Here is an 8,955-nt window from a genome sequence, read left to right as displayed (position 1 = left end):
CACCCCTATATGTTCTCTAGGCCTCTTAGAAAACACGGAGTTGTTCCTTTGGCCACATACATAAGAATCTGCAAGAAGGTGATATTGTGGACATCAAGGGAATGGGCACTGTTCAAAAAGGAAGGCCCCCCAAATGTCACCATGGCAAAACTGGAAGAGCCTACAGTGTCACCCAGCATGCAGTGGGCATTGTTGTAAACAAGCAAGTTAAGGGCAAGATTCTTGCCAAGAGAGGTAATGTGTGTATTGAGCATATTAAGCTCCCTAAGAGCCAAGATGCTTCCTGAAACGTGTGAAGGAAAATGATCAGAAAAAGAAGGAAGCCAAAGAGAAAGGTACCTGGGTTCAACTGAAGCGTCAGCCTGCTCCACCCAGAGAAGCATGCTTTGTGAGAACCAATGGAAAGGAGCCTGAGCTGCTGGAACCCATTCCCTATGAATTCATGGCATGATAAGTGGGGAAGAATAAAAAAGACTTCTGTGCTGATAAAAAAAATCTCTCTTAATTGAGTGGAAGTGTGGCATCCCTTCCCCCAAAGAATAATTAAAGAAAACTTTGTGTCACCCTTAAAAAAACAGAAACAGAAACAAATGTGTGTGTGTGTGTGTGTGTGTGTGTGTTTTATATATGCATTAAAGTTTTGGAATGACATAGCAACAGGTAACATTTAATGAGCACTCTACTAAGTCTCAGGCACTGTTTCAAGTGCTTTAATACATATCAATCAATCAATTTCTTAAAATTAGTTAATATATTTTAAGTGCTTGGAACAATACCTATTCTTTATAAAGAGACTTAATAAAACTAGTTAGTAATTTTCACATGCTGTCATTATCTTTACTTTATAGATAAGGACACTGACACACTACAGTTTGTAAGCGGCAGAGCAAGAATTTAAATCCAGGCCGTCTAACTTCAGTCTATCGCCCAGCAGTTAAAACTGAGTATTATGGGAGGCAGGATTGTGAGGTCATTTTCACTCTACATTTTATCTGCTTCTGGATATTTTCACCTTTATACATGAAACACTTTACTTTCATAAATACAAAAAAAGATATTTCCAGTTTGGAAAGAAAAAAGTGTATTTTTTATTTTAGAAAATTTATTTTTTTCTGCTATAAAATACTGATAGCAAATTGCAGACATTTGAATATAGATATGTATACTTGAGTTTGACCTTATGCTTGGTTGTCATGAACAAGGAGTGCCCATTACTCCATGCAATGTATAAGATTTTGAGAACCTCACTTTGGGGCATATTTTACAAGGAAATAATTATAGACAGAGGTAGGAGCCCAACCTAAATCTACACCACTTAACTGTGTCTAGCTTCTGTAATTAAAATCCTAATAGTTTCCAAGAAGCATTTAGTCATGGTATTTTGGTTTCTAGAAAGTATAGAGTAAAATTCATTCTTCAGCCTTCTGAGAAAAGCAGGTAGAAGCCAGTTATTTGATCCATAGATCCACAATCATAAGAGGAAGCAACGATTTAGTGTCAGACATGGACATCAGTGTTAGAACTAATAGATACCATGTCATCCAGAACTCAGCCGTTGGCTGTCAGTGTTCTGATAGCCAGTTTCTTTGTAGGGTCTGTACCGTGTCCTACAGCTGCCACTGCACTGTACTCTTTCCAGCTAGATTGTGAGCTGCTCATGAGGGTTGAGTGTTCTAGTCCAAGCATTTCCACCAGATAGCCAATTGACTGTGGCCTCACTTCTGTAAAAGGAGGGACATGGACTAGATAACAGAGTTGCTGTTTTCAAGTTCTGTGATTCTAATAGCCTTACCAGTTTGTGAACTAAATTTACAATCTTAGACTTATTGTGGATTCTAGAAAAATGCTGAACAGACCTGGTTGGGTAGATCAGTTAGTTAGAGCTGACGCTGATATGTCAAGGTTATGGGTTCGATCCCTGGTCAGGGCACATACAAGAATCAACCAATGAATGCATAAAAAAAAAATGGAACAGCAAATCAGTATTTCTCTCTTCCTCTCCCTCTCCTTCTTCCTCTCCCCCTTCCCCTCTACCCTTTCCCCTCTCCCCCTTACCCTTTCTCTAAAAATCAAGAAGAAGAAAAAAAAGCTGAACATAATTAAGCTTATAAGCTGATTTATGGAAGGGTTTGCCAGTATACTCACTTGAATTACAGGATATCCTTGATAACAACAAACTATACAATGTACTTTTTGTTCCATTTTAGGTATTTTTTCTCTCCTATACTTTTTTTTTTTTACAAATAAACCAGAATTGTGTTCTAGAGATTGTAAGACAATAAAATGGTATGGCCCTGTTTGATCTTAGATAATAAGCTGTGCAGGTATGTATTACAACAATCACTAGCACTAAAAAATGTTTTTTTCTGCCCTAACCGGTTTGGCTCAGTGGATAGAGCATCGGCCTGTGGACTGAAAGGTCCCAGGTTCGATTCCGGTTAAGGGCATGTGTCTTGGTTGCGGGCACATCCCCAGTAGGGGGTGTGCAGGAGGCAGCTGATCAATGTTTCTCTCTCATTGATGTTTCTAACTCTCTGTCCTTCTCCCTTCCTCTCTGTAAAAAATTAATAAAATATATTTAAAAAAATGTTTTTTCTGCCTTTTTGTACTATGGTGTTTTAATGAGGTGGATGCCTCCTGGACTTTATCACAGTTACAGAAGTCAAGTAGTGTGTGTGTTTAACACAATATCTGAGTTTGATGAATCACATGGTATGTCTGCTTTTAGCTGGGAACAGAGTTCTTTGGTCACTTGTGATGGTCAAAAAGTCTCTTGGGAGTGTTGACTCAAAATAACTAAAAGTAACTCATAGCTACTCATATCTTAAAATTATAAACTTGATGATACCATGTTTTAATTTTAGTCTAATCTAATTTTTGCCCTCAAAAAGGACTGCTGCTTCTGGCTTTTAAGTTGTTAAATTAGTGTGATCTCTTTCAGCAGTGGTTTTTATTTGAAGGGGAACCATAAACAAAATAACACAGTAATCTTCAAATTAAAATTAAGAAATATGAAAGAAATTTGTACAGTGGTGGGCTCCATATAGATCTCTCCTGAAGCTATGCAGTGATGATGAAGCTTTGACTATTTTGAATGAATGGATAATTAAAATAGGAGTTTATATTTTCAATTAAAGTCATGTTTTGGAAATTTGCATTTTACATTCTCATTTAAACTCATCTATTTTCAAGTTTAATTTTGTGTCAATGTCGGTCTATTTCTCTCTCTCATTTCTATTAGAAGCACACTTTTAAGATGAGCACATTTGTTATAGTTGGACTGCTGAGTGATTTATGTGTTCAGACTGCTTCCCAAAGCTTGCTCCTCCCCTTTCCTTAACCAGCGTGTCACACCACCTCTCACCACTCATCGTTTTCCTGCCTTGTCCATTTATTGGTTGTCTCCTGGTCACACCAGGCCTTCACCTTTTAGCACAAAATAGGCATTTTTGACTGTACTGGTGTTTTGAATCAGGCACTATCTCCTTTAGACCAGACTAAGTAGGAGTAAAGGGAAGTGGGGATCTTCTTTAAAGCTTGAGCATTTATTTTGTCTCTTATGATTTTGGAGGAGTAGTTTTCTTACCTTGAATAGGACTTGAAGGTAACTTAAGTAAGACTTATGCTGCCTGCTTTTTTGTTTTGATAAGGGCCTTTGAATCACCAGTAGAAAAGCTAATTTGAGAAGAGAGTGACAGTTTGTTAATACCAAAAAACTCTCCCTAGAAAGGTGTAAGAGATGACTGAAAAAATTTCATGATTCCCATTTGTCTCATGGTTTGTCTTTAGTTTTAATCCATGACTGCAGACCCTTTTTGCTGTTCTTTATAACCCTCCACAAAACCAGAACTAAGAATTTGGCTCATAGGAAAAGAATCCAAGTTCAATGGTACCTAGAAAAACAAACACACACCTGTCACCGTGGCTGGGTGGCTTAGTTGGTTGAGCATTGTCCTGTGCACCAAACGGTCCCACGATTCCTGGTTAGGACACATACTTGGCTTGTGGATTCGATCCCTGGTTGGGGTGCATATGGAAGGCAGCCGATGTTCCTCTCTCCTTTCCTTTCCCTCCTTCCCTTTTTCTCTCCCTCCCTCCCCCTCTCCCTTCCTCCCTTTCTCCTTCTGTCTTCCTCTCCCTGTCCCTTTTCCTCACTTTCTCCCTCTCCCTTCCTGTCTCTCTGAAATCAATAAAAACATCCTAGAGTAAGAATTTAAAAAACAACAACACTCTGCTGAAAAGTACAAATTGATTCTCTTTTATTGTTCCTATGTCTACTCACACCCAACTACTATTAAATACTTTTTTCTTATTATAAAAATGATTGTTTCCCTTATGGAAAAATTGGAAAATTAGAAAAAATTATAAAGGACAAAATTGAAATAGTCTATAATTTACCCCCTTTTTTCATATAGTAGAGTTCATATTTTACATAAAGATAGAACTTTGGCCCTAACCGGTTTCGCTCAGTCGATAGAGCGCCAGCCTGCAGACTGAAAGGTCCCAGGTTCAATTTTAGTCAAGGGCATATACCTTGGCTGCGGGCACATCCCCAGTAGGAGGTGTGCAGGAGGCAGCTGATTGATGTTTCTCTCTCATCGATGTTTCTAACTCTCTATCCCTCTCCCTTCCTCTCTGTAAAAAAAAAAAAATCAATAAAATATATATTTAAAAAAAGATAGAACTTTGTATCTTGTTTATATAGCATTATTTCTCAGGCTATTAAATTTTTTGAGGGACTTTTTTTCACTATTATTTCTATGTAATTTCTTGCTATCATCATCATTCCATCAATCATTTTATTTTACCTAATTTTAAACATTTGTTTTGCTTGTTATTACAAACAATGCATTGATTTAAAAAAAAAACTATAAATCTTTGCTGCAATTTTGATTATGTTAGGATAGATTGCTAAAGGTGGAATTATGTCAAAAGATAAAGAATCTTTAAGTTTCTTGATATAAATTGCCATAATCCCTACTAGAAAGGATTACATCTCTGCCAGTTAACATAAGCACAGGGAGTGATATTATCAAGATGGTGACATAGGTCAGTCCCAACTTTAATCCCCCTTACAGAAGATGAGCTAGCAACTATCTGCAAGACACCACAATCCAGGTCTGAGGCTGACGCACCTTCCACCCCAGACCTCCTACAGCCTTGCTTGAATACTGATAAGCAGCCTTTTTAAGTACTGTCCCTCTCCCTCCCTCCCCATGACTCTGAGCAGCCTTGGAGTCTAGTCTATGTTACCACCAAGCTATGGAGCCTACCCAGGCAGAACCCAATCTATGGCCCCACCCAGTTGTTGAATGCAGCCTGCAGCCTCATTCAGGCAGAGATGACCCCACCCATTTGCAGAATATGTCCTGTAACATCACCAGATGTGGGGGCTTGGACAGCAACCCTAACCCATCCATGGAGCACAGCCTCTAGACCAGCGGTTCTCAACCTGTGGGTTGTGACCCCTTTGGTGGTCGAACAACCCTTTCATAGGGGTCGCCTAAGACCATCCTGCATATCAGATATTTACATTATGATTCATAACAATAGCAACATTACAGTTATGAAGTAACAACGAAAATAATGTTAGGATTGGGTCACAACATGAGGAACTATATTTAATGGGCCAGAAGGTTGAGAACACTGCTCTAGACCATTAAATGCAGGATACAACTAGAGGCCCCTCCCAACCAAAGAACCTGGCTAGTCTAATAGTGGAGCATAGCCAGTGGCCTACCTGATCACAAAGCCCAGCCTGAGGCCCTGCCCAACTTCAGAACACATCTGTGACCCTGTTTGATTGCATAACATAGCCAGAGGTCCCATCTGACCTCAGAGCCCTGCCTGCGACCCTGCATCAGCATGGAGTCCAGCTAGCAGCACCACCTGGTCAGGAAGCACTGCCAGAGATCCCACCCAACCAGGTATGATTACATACATCAGGTCATAGCCATGTCCAATCATGGAGTCCAACCAGTGACATCAGCCTACCCAGGAACACTGCCAGCTTCCCCACCCCATCAGGGAACCTCCCCAGTGGCCTTGTTTGAATGTGGAGCTCAGCCAGCAAGTTCACCTAACTGCACAGCAACCCTCCTGACTTTAGAGCATGACAGTGGCCTCACCCAAGTAGAGACCCCGATAGAAAGTCCTGCTTGCCCACAGGCACTACCAGTACCCCAGGCTGAGCTGTCTGGTGAAGGTCTTTCTCTGCCAAAGCAAACCTGTGAAGTGTAGAGGAGGAGACCACTTACCTAAATGTGTAGATACCAATATAGGGAATCAAAAAACACAAAGAATCAGGTAAGCATGACACCATTAAAAGAAACTAATAAAACTCCAGTAACTGACCCTAAAGAAAGGGAGATCTATAAACTATCTGGCAAAGAATTCAGAATAATCCTCTTAAAGAAGTCCAGTGAACTTCAAGAAGATAAAGAGAACTAAATAAAATAAGGAAATGTGTAAACAAAATGAAAAGTTCAACAAAGTGATAGAAAAAAAATCAACAGAAATCTTACACCTAAAGAATACCACGAAACTGAATTCAGTTAAGAGCTTCAACAGCAGACTTGACCAAGCAGAAAAAAGAATCAGTGAACTAGATGATATGTCATTTTAAATTATCCAGTCAGAGGAGCAAAAAGAAAAGGAATGAAAGAAAAAGTAGAGAAAGCCTATGGACTTATGAGATAGGATTAAAAAATACAAGTATGTATTATGGGACTCCCAGAGAAGAGAAAGAGAAAGCAATAATGTATGGGTGGTAAATATACAATGCAATCTGCATATCATGTATCATAGAAATGTACACTTGAAACCTATAATCTTCTTAACCAATGTCACCCCAATAAATTCAACTAAATAAATAAAATAAAGCAATAATGACTGAAAACTCCCCAAACTTGGGGGGGGAAATGGATATCCAGATTCAAGAGTCCCAACCGACTTCAAATTGGTTGAAGCAAAAAGGGTAATATTTATGTGTGGAATCTTAAAAACAAACAAACTTTTAAGTTCAGAGGAATTTTTAGTAATCATTTGCATCAACAGACCCAGGTCGTCTGCCATTAACAGCATATGGCCAAATATGCTTTTGGAAACTCAACCATTAAAGTATATTTTGTCTGCAGGAAAAATATATCTCTTTCTAAAACAATACTGAAAATAAAAAAAAATGATAATGTTAACTTCTGTACCATTGTACCATCACCACCAGGCTTATGACTCACAAAAAAAGGGGAAAAAAGTATCTATGAATTCACTCTTCTGGACTATTGAATAGGGCACACACCAAATGTAGAGAGTCACATTAACTAATTGAAAACAAAACAAAAGCTCTTGATACTAAATGCAGTCACTAGATTATAAATTGGATGTCTGTTACCTCATAAGAATTGCAGCATCTTGTGAGAGAAGTGATTAGTTCTTCCCTAGAACACTTTTTTCTAGCCTACTTATACCCCCAAATCAATATTAACTTCTACAAATACCTCTTTTATTACTTCAGGTCTTTCAGTTTAAGAAACTGCTATGTACTTTTTGATATATTTCTCTCCTCTCTCCATTAAAAGCAATCTAGCCCTGACCAGTTTGGCTCAGTGGATAGAGCGTCGGCCTGCAAACTGAAAGGTCCCAGGTTTGATTCGGTCAAGGACATGCACCTTGGTTGCAGACACATGCCCAGTGGGGAGTGTGCAGAGGCAGCTGATTGATGTTTTGCACCGATATTTCTAATTCTCTATCCCTCTCCCTTCCTCTCTGTAAAAATAAAATATATTTTTAAAAACAATCTAATTTGTCTAATCAAATAGATATAAGAGTAGGAGAAATAGGGAATATGCCTAGAGACAACATTTACAAACTACCTTAGGATAGCAGCGCAAGGCAGGAGGAGTGATCCAGGAAGATTGGGCAGGGAAGGGAAGAAAATCATTTTTGCCACTTAAAATGAGTCGAGATGTTTTAAAATACTTTCTCACATAATTCATTGATTTATCAAACGCCTCACATTTCTCTGTGCCAGGCACTAAGTCCTTTACAAGTATTAACTTTCCTAATTCTTAAAAGTCTTGTATTAGCATAATCAGCATGTACACAGTTGGCCATTTTTATCTTTATTGTAGTCTACAGAGAAGTGAAGCATAGAACTTTTAAGTAATTTGCTTAAAGTCAGACAGCTAGTGAGTGTCTGAGCCAAAATTCAGGTCCAGGCAATCTGGCCCTTCATTATTGTGCTCTGCCACCATCGAAGCATCACATCAAGGCTGTACAGTTGGCATACATTATCTCCATTTTATTTTATTATTTTTTTAGAAATGTTGTTTTTTAAAATATCCTTTTATTAATTTCAGAGGGGAAAGGAGAGGGAGAGAGAGATGGAAACATCAATGATGAGTGAGAATCATTGATCGGCTGCCTCCTGCATGCTCCCCACCGGGAGTCGAGCCCACAACCTGGGCATGTGCTCTTGACTGGAATCGAACCGGGGACCCTTCAGTCTGCAGGCCAACGCTCTATCCACTGAGCCAAACCATCTAGGGCAGGGGTGGGCAAACTTTTTGACTCTAGGGCCACAATGGGTTCTTAAACTGGACCGGAGGGCCGGAACAAAAGCATGGATAGAGTGTTTGTGTGAACTAATATAAATTCAAAGTAAACATCATTACATAAAAGGGTACGGTCTTTTTTTTCAATAGTTTTATTCATTTCAAACGGGCCGGATATGGCCCGCGGGCCGTAGTTTGCCCACGGCTGATCTAGGGCCATTATCTCCATTTTAGAGATGAGAATCCTAAGTCTGGTTAAATAACTCAGACAAGGTCAGCCTTAAACTTACTCTTTTCCCCACCAATTTAGCTGTTCTGATACTACCTATCCTTATCAATAAATGATAGGACATTTACCCAGTCATCCAAATCTGACCCAGAGATATAATTTTATTTCACTCTT

The 8,955-nt window shown here is 39.1% G+C and overlaps 1 protein-coding gene and 1 pseudogene across 4 annotated transcripts in view; both read left to right on the top strand.

Moving 5' to 3' along the window:
- Positions 1-8,955, top strand: part of STK38L (serine/threonine kinase 38 like) — a 64,673-nt gene that overhangs the window by 21,343 nt on the left and 34,375 nt on the right. The window lies entirely within an intron of this gene.
- LOC107182317 lies at positions 10-495 on the top strand (annotated as a pseudogene).

This window comes from Myotis davidii, unplaced genomic scaffold, assembly GCF_000327345.1.
Source record: "Myotis davidii unplaced genomic scaffold, ASM32734v1 scaffold535, whole genome shotgun sequence".
Classification (NCBI taxonomy): Eukaryota; Metazoa; Chordata; class Mammalia; order Chiroptera; family Vespertilionidae; genus Myotis; species Myotis davidii.
The sequence above is the reverse complement of the archived record's forward strand: the minus strand, read 5'-3'. Positions and strand labels throughout refer to the sequence as shown.